This window comes from Canis aureus, chromosome 2 (genome assembly GCF_053574225.1).
Source record: "Canis aureus isolate CA01 chromosome 2, VMU_Caureus_v.1.0, whole genome shotgun sequence".
NCBI lineage: Eukaryota > Metazoa > Chordata > Mammalia > Carnivora > Canidae > Canis > Canis aureus.
The window spans coordinates 66,905,307-66,917,693 of record NC_135612.1 but is presented as its reverse complement, the minus strand read 5'-3'; the positions used below and the strand labels follow the sequence as shown (position 1 = coordinate 66,917,693).

The 12,387-nt window shown below is 38.3% G+C and overlaps 1 long non-coding RNA gene across 2 annotated transcripts in view; it reads left to right on the top strand.

Annotated features, from left to right (window-relative positions):
• The window catches only part of LOC144301235 (uncharacterized), a 29,121-nt gene that overhangs the window by 4,217 nt on the left and 12,517 nt on the right, over positions 1–12,387 (top strand). Inside the window, exon 2 of one of the 2 annotated variants that reach the window (XR_013368041.1) lies at positions 11,379–11,484. The exons of the other annotated variant lie outside the window; for it this stretch is intronic. This is a non-coding gene — a long non-coding RNA (uncharacterized LOC144301235). The remainder of the gene's footprint in view (positions 1–11,378; positions 11,485–12,387) is intronic. 2 annotated transcript variants of the gene reach the window in all.

The window sequence follows — 12,387 nt, the reverse complement described above, 5'->3', positions numbered from 1 at the left end:
AGATCCCTTCCCTCTAGAACCTTGTTAAAGTTCTTATCCCAACAATTGGCATTTCCTCTCTCTTTCTATCAGCCTTTCCTTCTTTACCTTGCCCTCTTCGGGATATAAACATGTTCGAACCTTTCCTATCCTAAAGTGAAATCCTAAAGATGCTACTCTTCACCACTGTAACTGCAAGACTGGAAACAAATTCTGGCAACCAGATAATACACAGCCTAGAAATTTTTGACATTTTGAGAGGAGCAGTTATTGGGAGGAGTCCTACTGGTTTTAGACACAGAAATATTGACTTTTTGCTCCTGGAAAGAAGCAGAAAAAGTGCCAGATTAGCAAATAGTAGAGAAATAGGAAGGAATGGGCTAGTGTTTACATGATCTGCAGTTATACACTGAATATGCTTAGAGATATTGGTGGGAATTTTAAGAGGATAAGGCCTATTGATGTTCACTTTCCTATAGATCTTGTTCAAGAAAAAGTTTCCCTTGTTTAAATCTAAAAAGTCATTGTTTTTTCAAAGCAAACAAACTGAAATGGATCTTCAGGGTTTGCTTGCAGCCAGACATTGCTTATACATTTTATACAAGCATGGAAAGGTAAAGTACTTCTGGAAGCAAATGTGAAGGAATGAGAGTTAAAACTCAAATGCTCTCATCCCTGCACCATGTCAGTTGTGAATCCCCCCCACCTCACTTCCTTCTCATTTAGGCCATCCAAAAGAGTTGACAACACACTTTCTCCAGGTTTAAATTGGCTGCAACATATTCTGTACCCATAAAGGAAGCCCTTACTGCCTTGGGACAGTTCAGAAATGATTTCTTAATTTTCAAATTCAGTTGATTTACATCAATCCCTCATATTGTCTAATTTGTCTACTCTGTTCAACACTGTTGAATATCCTTTTCTTCAGAAAACTGTATTTTCCCTTTTCTTTCAGTCTCTTTTGCCTGTGATTCTGGTCCTCCTTCTGTCTGTTCCCAGTCCCGGTGGACTGCTTCTCACTCTTTCCTATCCACTAATGTTAATCAATTTCTCTGGATTTTGTCCCTGGTCTCTTACTATTCTGTAAGAACTCCCTGGGCAAATGCTTGTGGCCTTCATTTCACCAATAAGCTTCCTCCCAGTCCTTGTCACTCCTAGGGTCAATGGTTTACCCTATGAGGCATTTTGAAACACATGTGGAACTACTTTTAATTTTCATGATGAAAGAGGGTAAAGAGCTACCAGTATTTAGAAAGCAGAGCCTAGGGAGGCTAGACATCCTTTGATGCATTAGATGGTCCCTCCCATGTAATAAAGGATCATTCTATGTTCCACATGATTTGAATGTCCATTATGACATTCATGTAAGCAAAAAACCTGATTGTAATTGTGTGGACCCCATGCCTGTTGTTCATAAAATCCCAAAGGATTTTTTTTTAAAGATTTTATTTATTTGCTTGAGGGAGAGAAAGCACAAGCAGGGGGAGGGGCAAAGGGAGGGAGAAACAGGTTTCTTGTTGAGCAGGGAACCCAATGCAGGGCTCCATCCCAGGACCCTGGGATCATGATCTGAGCCAAAGGCAGATGCTTAACTTACTGAGCTACCCAGATACCCCTTGATTACCATATCTTCATAGTAATTCTTTTTTTTTTTATTGAAGTTCGATTTGCCAACATATAACACCCAGCGCTCATCCCTTCAAGTGCCTTCCTCAATGCCCATCACCCATTTACCCTTTCCCCCACCTGTCTCCCCTTCCACTACTCTTTGTTCATGTCCCAGAGTTAGGAGTCCCTCATGGGTTTTTTTGTTCATTTTTGGTATGCTTCAGATTCCCAGGAATGTAATGAATGTGCAGATTGAAAAGTGACTTTCTTTCTTTCTGGACTTTACTCTGAGTAGTGGATCTGATCACATTTTGAAAAATCTCATTAATGATGACAATATTGTTCATATGATTTATCTCTTACACACCTGTATATCAGTCTCCATTGAAAAAGATTCTACTTATTTATACCAATGTGTCTCATTATCCCTTATTTCAAAATGCCACATATTAAAAACAAACCAACAATATTCAGCTTGAAATTATATTAACTTTAAAAAAAATCTCAGCCTGTTATTCTTGCCTTCCCTCATGTGACTGGCCCTGGACAATAGAAAAGAGGAAAGGAAGACACATAATGAAAAATGGTAAATATTAGAGACACCTAAATAGCATTCATTGGTTACTAGGCAATGTTTTAAGGACCAGGCATATCTGTACTCAATTCTCACACCAACTTTAAAGATACTTCTTATCATTGTTCCCATCTTATAATTGTGCACGTCACAGAGGCCAAGTCTGTCTCCCAAGGATGATAGCTGGTAAGTGTAGATCTGTGATTTGAACCACGAATCCATGTTCTTCTTTTTTTTTTAATTTTATTTATTTATTCATGAGAGACACAGAGAGAGGCAGAGACATAGGCAGAGGGAGAAGCAGGGTCCTCACAGGGAGCCTGATGTGGGATGCAATCCCCGGACCCCAGAATCATGCCCTGAGTTGAAGACAGTTGCTCAACCACTGAGCCACCCAGGTGTCCCAAGAATCCATGTTCTTAAATTTACACCATCTATACTAATTCTGAGAGAGGCAGCTGCACCAGGAAGGAGCTCAGAGAATGGGAGACTAGTGAAAATCTGGAGGAGGGTAAATCTTAGCATTCCAGAAAGTTCTAGAGAAATAACCCCTCACTTTGAAGAAGGGCCGATAGAAATGGTTTATACCAGTACATTGGGACACTCTAGGTATTATTATGATTATGAATAGTTATTAATGACTTTTAACTAATGCTAAAGTCCACATCTCTGGCTTCTTGCCACATATCCAAGCATATAAATTGCACCCTAGTGCTGTGTTTCATCTACTCAAGGGAGTGCTCCAGAATCTTCTACTCATTCTTCATGTTGAATCCTTTTGTTCCGGGTGCATTATCCCCAATTCTGCCCATGACTTTGGTTCGCTTTCTTAGCTCCTTAGGGTTAATAATGTGTGTGACCAGCTTATCAAGTTAGCTTTTTTCTTGGGCTTCACACTCCTCCCCATCCCAGACTTTCAGTACCCGGTTGAGTGCAAACCTCTGGACTTTCATTTAGCTAGGACGAGGCAAAGAATACCGCCAGAATTTCTTCTATATCCCACAGAATGAGGACTGGTCGAGTGGGTGTCTCTTAAGATTCTTTCTGGCCTTAATGATAAACAATTTATTTTTTTCAGTTTGCAAATGGTCCCATAATTTAATTTAATAGTGTTTATGACAATATGTAATAAATACCATAAAAAGTATAAGTCGTTCTGGGTGTGTTAGCTCATTAAAATGAATGCTTACTAGATTCTGTAGCAAGCTTTGGAAACATGGTGCTAACTCATGTAAATTGCCATGACAAATGTGCTTTAGGACCAATAAAGTGTGTCCTGATTCATTAATAGTCAGATCCAACATCTCCCTGTTGGTTCCCAAGAAAAGTCGAGTAGAGATGGTGGAAGAGAAATTGCTGCCCAAATTCTGCCAAGCTTCAGGCATTCTGATTAGCATGTGTGATTTGGCGGCTGTCTTTTGTGACATTATACACCTGCAATATTGCCCTCGTGTTTTTGATCCCGCAAGCTCTGAAAAGGCCTCAGAGCTCAGCACGTTCATCCTGCCAATGTCTGATGTGGAATCTTTGGATTTATGCAGACTCCCCAGCCTCCTTCTGGCTTAGAGAAAAAAAATGCTTTCTGGGCTCAGAAGGGGGCTGCCAGATTAAGCACAGCACAGGTGAGTGGCGATGGAGCCAGTCCAAATAGCAAACAAGCATATCTCCCGTCTCAGAAGCACACTGCAGCCATAGGCATAAATATGCAATAAAGCTGCACTGAGAGAAGGCAAGCTCATGTTTTATAATGTATTTATGTCTTACGCAGCATCTGAGATTGCAGGCACAGTCCAGACTGGGGCTGATGTTTTTTCCCAGGAAAAAAGCACCTCCCCCATTACATAGTGGAAATACAGTTTTGGGTTGTAGGAATGACTTCACAGGATGTGAGATATGTTGAAATATACCTTTGTTTTTACTTTTGCTCTCAAGCTTCGCTGCTTAATTTTGTTTGATACAAATTCCTTCAAGAGCAAAAGATTGAAAGATTTGTTCAGCAAAACCATTGTCCTAGAAAGTCATGTCTCTAGACCTCAGCTATCTATGGAAGCTCTCACGTTTTATACTTCTTACAATTTACAAAGTTGACCTTTCCTGTTGCATCCAATATGGTTGACTGAATCTGTGGAGCATTTCAAGGTTTAACACACAAGCATGCATTTTATTGAATCCTGATGAAAAAATATCTGAGAAGGCATATTTCCCAGTTTACAAGTCAGGAAAATGAGACTCCAAGTAGCTAAGAAAATTACCTAACATCATAGAGCAAGCAGGTGATAGACATGGACTCTCAGCTCATGTCTTCTCATTTCAAAAATCCCATACTTGCCTTACTCCATTAAAGTGCCTTTGCCATAGAGGGAGAGCTTCTTTTTTTGGTACTTCCTCTTTCTTATTTTCATTTTTCCTGGGGAGTTGAACTTGATGAGCAGAATCTGTCCACATTGACACCAGCCCATGTCATTCTGTCTTCACAGAAGACAGTAAGATATATGCCAGATGACAGTCAAAAAAGCATCTGACTTTGTCTATTCCATTCAGAATTTACCATGCATCTGAGAAGATAAAAGGATCTATAAGATTTGGATAGTCAGAATATTTTATTGAGTGTCTACTGTGTGCCAGGAATCTGGTAATTGCCTTTGAAAATATTTGAAGAAATCAGACTTTTATGAATATGTACATCCATCCACCCATCCAGCCCCCATCCAATCACCCATTAATCTATCCATTAATTCAATTATCAATCAGTTTAAGTCATTTACGGGTTAAATCATATGTAATAGGACCCCCTTCAAAGAAAGAAAATAAGGACGGGGGAAAAGAATCTCAGGATACAAAATGAGTAAAACCCTCCTGGCTTAATATACTCAAATTAAGACTAAGAATTATCTTCTAAAACATATTGCTCCCATTTCTGTTTTCTTCATCTTAGTAAGGGCCAGTTACTCACTCAATAAATTTACATCCATAATATCTGTTGAATGTGTATAGTGACCACAACTAGAATTACCTTGGCATATTGACTGTTTTTCTTGCATTCTTATATTCTATATTCCGTGCCAGTGAATACAGTTGGCGTCTTATATACTCGTTAAAATTTTATTCCTTTTCTTCCTAAGATGCTGAATCTCAGTCAAGAAGGAAATGCTTCAACAGTCACTTTGAAAGCTTTCTTAAATGTAGATTTACTGCTATTTCTAGTTATGACATAGCTATCAGCCTGTACTAGTACACTATTCAGTGTAATTGAATACTTAAAACATGAAATATGCTTCATAAAATGCAGGTGTAAAATCAATTGCAGCAAGCCAAGTTTTTTAAGAAAGCACTCCACCAAGATTTATTGGCATTGATTTTATTTTATTTATTTTATTTTTCATTAGATTTATACTTCAATTTTACCACTTCAATTTCTTATTAAGAGATTGCATAAAAATAAGTTTTATGCAAAGGTCTCAGTTAAACAAGGGATAGACACAAATCTGTGAAAGCATCATTGTAAAAATGAAATATTTACCCCAAATCGAGGCAACAGATAAGAAGAGTTAATGTTTACGGGTTCCATATTAAGTCTCAGGTATATGCACTACTAAATTATTTACCTTCACAACAGTTCTTTAAGTTAAATGGCACCTTGACTCCATCTTGCAGGCAGTCAGGACCTGTGGAAGTTATGTAATCCATCCAAAGATACTGAGCTAGTCAGTGCAGAACAGGGATTCAAAGCCAGGTGGTTGTAGTCCTGCTATTGTTCTTCTCATTAAGGAGTCTTGGGCTTTATATCAAAGTTCCACCTTTAGCTATATTAAGAAAAAGCTTACATTTCCCCTTTCTCTTCATTTCTTTCCTCATCAAGGACAGAAACATCTAGAGATTGTTTAAAACACATTAGGTATTAAAGTAAGCCACCTGCTTCCCTGTATCTAGAGTGTTAAAACAGGTGTTTCTAGGAGGGAGTGAAATATGAGAGTTGATGGGACCCTGGACATGCCATGTGGAAGGACAAATAGAAAAGAATAAAATGAAGTTTTGACTACAGTAGTAGGTAGTCCATTTGTGATCAAGTTAAAGTGATGAGGGATAGTATAAAGTAGACAAGGTTTGCTTGAGGGTACAGGTGGACTTAAAAGTAGTTTCAAAAGGTAAAAAGACAACCTTGAGGAAAACAAAAGTAAGTGGATAAAGACATCTGTGCATATTGAGACTGCAGGAGAAAGGGGCTGATGGGCATGGGGTTGTGTTCCTCTAGCAAGCTATGGATGATATGGTGAGGCATGATCTAATATCCCCATTCAATCCTAGACTTCAGTGTAGTGTGACTTGGCTTCTTTTACTTGGTGTGGGTTCTTTCTGCCTGCTTCTGGAATGTTAGGCTCCCTAGAGATTATTTCCCACCTTTGTCACTTGGCAGATGAATTTCTTTTCTAGGGCCACTGTAACAAAACCACAAACCTGGTAGCTTACAACAGAAATACTGTCTCACACTTGTGTCAGCTAGCTGCCCCAAATTAAGGTGTTGGTGAGGTTGGAGTGTTCTGGAGGCTGTGAGGGATAATCTGTTCCAGGACTCTCTCCTTGCCTTTTATGCTGTGATTCACACACATATCATTCCAGTGACTGCCCCATCTTCACATGGTTGGCTTCCCTCTGTGTGTCCCTGTGTCTTCCAATGGTGTTCGTGTATCTGTGTGGATATCACAAATTGTGTAAGGTCACTGGTCATATTTGATTAAGAAGAGCTTATTATTATTGCTGGAATCTGAAAGACCTTATTTTCAAATAAGTTACCGTGCAGGTACGGAGTGTTAGAGCTTCAACATATCTTTTTTGGGGAACACACTTCAAGTCCTAACAGCACAGTTAGTGAATGTGATGATCACTGCTTTCTCATATGGCAGTTTTCTAGACGTTCTATCTAAGAACCAAGGCTTAGGATTTTCAATACCAGGTTTCACTGGCATGATCTGATGCCAGCCCAATACAAATAAACTTCTTTCTACCTTATAATCCTGGGAAATTACTTTCTCACTAATACTGATGGGCTTCACTGAAAGGCTATGAACGGGCCGGTGAAAATGAGGGTAGGGGCCACATTATTCCTGTTTATATCCTTAGTAACTTATATTAACTGGGACCAAGTACACATTCATTACATGTTCTACAATTGCATGAAATTGCACGGAGCCTCAAGACTACCAAATATCCAGGATTATTTTTGAGATATCAGGTATCTTATCATTAATTTTTGAACTCTCAGTCCACTTTAAAGCACACTAATCTGAACATTGGTTTCCAAACACAGTTCTCGCCAGTGGTCTGCCATTATCAGGTGTACTGAATAAAAGAAAAGTCTTCTAGATGCCTAATTTTTCTGTTCTGAAGCACTGTCTTTAGAGCATAATGTATGAAATCAAGAGACCTGGTTTCAAAGACCAACCCCTTCATTTACTGGCTTCATGATCTTGGGAAACTTAAATTAACCTCCCTAAACATCAGTCTCTTCATATTTTAAACATAGATAAAAATAGCACCTGTGAAGATTAAATGGGAAAATTTATGTAAAATGTTAGAGAACACAGCCTGGTGAATGGAAACACAAGGAATGTGGTAGGTTTCTGTGGTCAAAATTATTTCAGGCTTGAGGCTTTGTAAGTGGTCTCACATTTAAAGCTCACAACACTTTATGAAGTAAGTATGACTTTTTGTCCCCATTTTACAGCCGAGAAAATGGACATGGGGATTTAGAAGCTATCTCTCAAACATTCATGACTTCAGAGGAGTAGGAGTAGGAAAGGGCCAGGCCTTTCTGATCCCAAAGCCTTTTTGGTCATCTCCTCATCCTATTTAATATGTTGTATTACTTTAGATAACACAAGACAGTATATTTTAGCTTAATGTTAGATGTGAAAAGTGAAACTAACTTTAGAGTGTTTATTTCAATGTGACCCTTCAAACAGTAGTAAGATAGTTTGCTAATAAATAAACAAGTAAACAACAAAACTGAGTTTCCTTAGCAGGAAATGGACAGAGCCTGGATGTCACATACATTTGACTTCCAGTCCAGCTCATGCTCTTTTCCATGATGCAACTGTGACTATCACAGCTTCTCTTGGGTGGAAGAAGGGAGCACTCAGCAACTGTATGCACCTAGAAACAACAAAGTTCCCAAATGAGGTACAGCTCAGTTTCAGTCACAAGAGGATTTTAAGTAATTCACCAAAGCACATGTGTTTGCTTCGGCAGCACATATACTAAAATTCACCAAATATACATTCAGTGACCAAAAACAAGTAAGGAAATTAGAGTGTAGAATCAGGTGATTAAATAAGTTACCAAACATGAACATGAGCAGTAGATAACAGATACCTAAACTCAAAAATGTAGGTCAGAAATCTAGGCTAGCAAGTGTTGACGAAGGGACTACAGAAAGAAGGAGGGGGCCCTGTAGAGGCCATTTGTGAATGGCCTGACTTCATTGTCTGTCCCTGAGAGTCCCTTTCATAAAGAAGTAGCTCATGAAAGAGTGGGTATCAATAAGTCATATTATTTCCGTGGACTAAAGTCATTTCTGGGAATTTCAGTTTCAATGGACAATTCTTTCCTCTTCATTTGTTTAATTGTCCTGGAGAGATGGTCAACATGAGGCCAAATGCATTCAGCTTGAGGACGTTAAAAAACATACATAGTACCTACTGATTTAGAGTATGTGAACTTACCTTCCCACAAGTAATCAGAGCTTTGGGTCTGAGCAATAACAAGCTGAATCCAGTAATTAAGGAGGAATCCACAGTGAAGGAGAATAGGATGTATGAAATAAATGTGGATCCCAGACATGCACTGGTGGACTAAATCTCTATTATCCCAAATAGCAGAACAGTTAGAGATCTAAATTTTATGTCTACTTCACTGCAGGTTTTAATGGAGGAAGCAATTAAGACTGAATTTTATGCATGTTTGGGACTATTTATTTGGAAAGAAGTTCAAACAATTTTTTTGTTTAACGTAGATGGATGACTAAATTAGGAAAAAGTTTAGAAGTTTATTGATCTGCTTTTTTCAGATCAGAGTTTAGGGAATTAGATGACATTGAACAACTCAAGTCTCCAAACCCTCAACTGCATCTTTACATTGTTATGAAAGAGATACGGATTCATCAACTTGAGGCTATAAAAGGAGAACATATATTTCAACTCTGATGGGTTTTTTTTTTTTTTTTGAGGAAGAATAGGCACTCAAGAGCAAGTTGGATATGTGAACCGAGCACAAGGAAACTTGATGCTTCACCTAATTCCCATTGCTAACTTACCCTGAAGTTAGTGGAATCATCGCTGTCAAAGAACTGTAGAGCTTATTCAGTGGTAATGAAAACCTGATTTTGGAAATTATTCGTAGGTCTGATGGACATGTTGATCTGATCATCCTATGTTTTATGTTTAGACTCCAACTCTCAAGATACATCAGTCATTTAGCACTGGCTTCATCTTTGAGGTTGCCCTTCCAGAACGTTTCACTTGACCAAAAGTGAAATATGGTTGCCAAGAAGATGGCATAGTGCAAGAATTTGAGAGATGGGTATGAAAGTACCAGAAATATCCAACAATTTGTAATTATCTGACCAGATTCTGAAATTTCAATTGGGTCTATGGGCTCTGTGAGAATGTATTCCCTTTCATGAAATGACTGAAATGGTTCTTGAAGCCACCTTCAATGCTATAATCTTGGAATTAGCATGGTGGTGGTGCTTCACAGAATATGTCATTTTCAATAATTGTATTCTGATGGGCTTGATCACAATTGGTCAAGGACAATCATTGAGTTTATCCAACAAGCACACTCTTTTAAGAATAAGACTGACTAGGCTTAGACTATTTTTGTATTACTGCTATGAAATCTATTTGTTTAAACAGCTAATAGCTGCCTGCTTTCTATTGCTATTGATCAAAATTTCATGAGGATATTTGATCAAGAGAGCTACCATTGAGAAAAGAATGCACATTTGTGGTAAATGCCTATGATTTTGTTGAATTGCCAAGATCTGTGACCATCATTGTTGAGGAATTTACAATGTTGACTGCTCTCTGTTTGAACTTCCTCATATTGCCACCTATTGAGAGCTTTTGAGCTTCCTAGATGCTGCAGTAGAGCTGTGCACTAGACTTCACCACTTATTCCGAATTCAGAATCTGTTTTTCTTTCTGTTGTTTGCTTTTAATCTGAGGAAGATATCTATTCTCTATTTAGCTTAGTTTCAGTTTCCTTAATCACAGTCCTGACAAAAGTTTATTTGGTTTCTTAATAACCCTGGAAAGTTCAAAGCAAAAACTATTCAGAGGCCACCATCAGCATTTTAGAGAGTCACTGTGAAATAGTCACTGTGTTGCCATGGAAATGTAGCATCTCAGAGTGGGAGAATAATCTGGATTTCATAGCTTGCTTCATTCTTTTATCAAAAATGTTTCGACTACAATGGCACCAACTGGGTGAACAATAACATCTCATCTAATGTAAACATCTTTCTTCTTGTCCTTCTAAGTTGTGGGAACCACTGACCACATTTCATGCTTGGACTCTAGTAAAGTTTAAATTACAGAAGTAAGAAATATTTATTACTCCAAATGCTGAAGATTGTTGGGGTAAGGAGTGATATTCAGAATCAGCATTAATTATGGTCAGAAATTAGACACAGAGTTGAAATTCTAAGCCCCTGGTATGTTCTGAAAAGTTAAAGAGCTGCCTTGCATCAGTTGATACCTTTTTGAGGGGTTCAGGATAGATGACTAAGGAATAAATACATGGAAATCAATTTTTGGATTAACTCAAGGCAGGACAAGAAAAGAAAAAGAAGCAAGAATGAATATTGAAAATAAGCCAGAATGTGGATTCAGTATTTACTTTAGGGTTTTGCTGTTCATTGTGTCAAAATTGTCATAGATTTAAGTATAGACTTAAGATTTTTAAAAAAGTGGAGGAGCTGCACGAGATAGGAGGATGTGTAGAAAATGTCATGTGAAACTCAAGAACATAGAGCTTGTGAATATCTATGTTCTCCCTCTCTATGACTGCAGTTAAACTATTTTAAAAATTCACTGTCTTAGTAGAAGAATGCATACATATTTCTGAGTTTTTCAGTTGCCAAGCCATGAACGCAGTATGGGGCACAGCAGGACCAAGGTGGAATTACTTTCTTTCATTTACTTTTCTCTCTTTGCTGCAGATCTGAGAATCATGCTGGATCCAGATCTAGCTGCCAGTGATGGCTGCTGACAGCTCTTGAGTTTCATTCACTTTTAAGACATTACTGGATTGCCTGCATCAAATAGGTAAAAATACTAGATCAGGGCTCTGGATAATTTGGTCTGCATTAGATATGTACTCCTGGTTGAATCATTAGAGCTAGAAGTTAGGTATCCTGAGAAAGAGAATGTCCATTTCCCTTGGGGTAACCATGTGGTGAATTGGAGCATCTCACAGCAACCTGGGGTGGGAGGCAATCCTTTGAATAGGCAGACACTCTTGTTCATTATGTAATTGAAGATGGATTCCACTCTGACTATTATCAAGATTAGTGAATTCTTTGCCTCCTACCTCTAGAGGACAAAGTAAGACTGCATAGTGTAACATTTGTGTGCTCTGTAAAGTTCATGAAGCAGGAACCCTGCCTGTCTTGTTCATTATTACACATCCCCACCTAGAATAGAACCTGGCAACATGGAGCCTCAATAAACAAAAGTTGAATTAATAAACAGGTAAACAGCTGGCTTTATTCTATTTTTTCCTACCATTTTATTCTTCTGTTTCTTAACTTGCTAGTACTTTATCTTGTTTTGTATATAATTTTGAAATCCACCTCAGTTCAAAAAAACAAAGAAGAGGATTGTTGGGATTTCAGGTGGCCATAAATAATAATACTTCCCTTCCCAACCTGAATTTGGAGCCATTGAGAGTAAGATGCAGGAGAAAGCTTGGGGTAAAATATACTTTAGGTTTATATAACCAAATAGACTTGCTTATACTTCACCTCAGAATTTCATAGACTTGCCAACCTAGTCATTCCCACAGGTGGGCAACCACAGGCATCCCTTAAAAGGGGCTGAGCACAACTTTCTCAATTTCTTCTCACATATTCACTATTCAGGTAAATCACTCCTTTTCTCTGGGGAAACAGTGAGAGTCAGAAGAGAGATCAACACTTTGTCTACTACAACTCTCTCCACATGGAAACC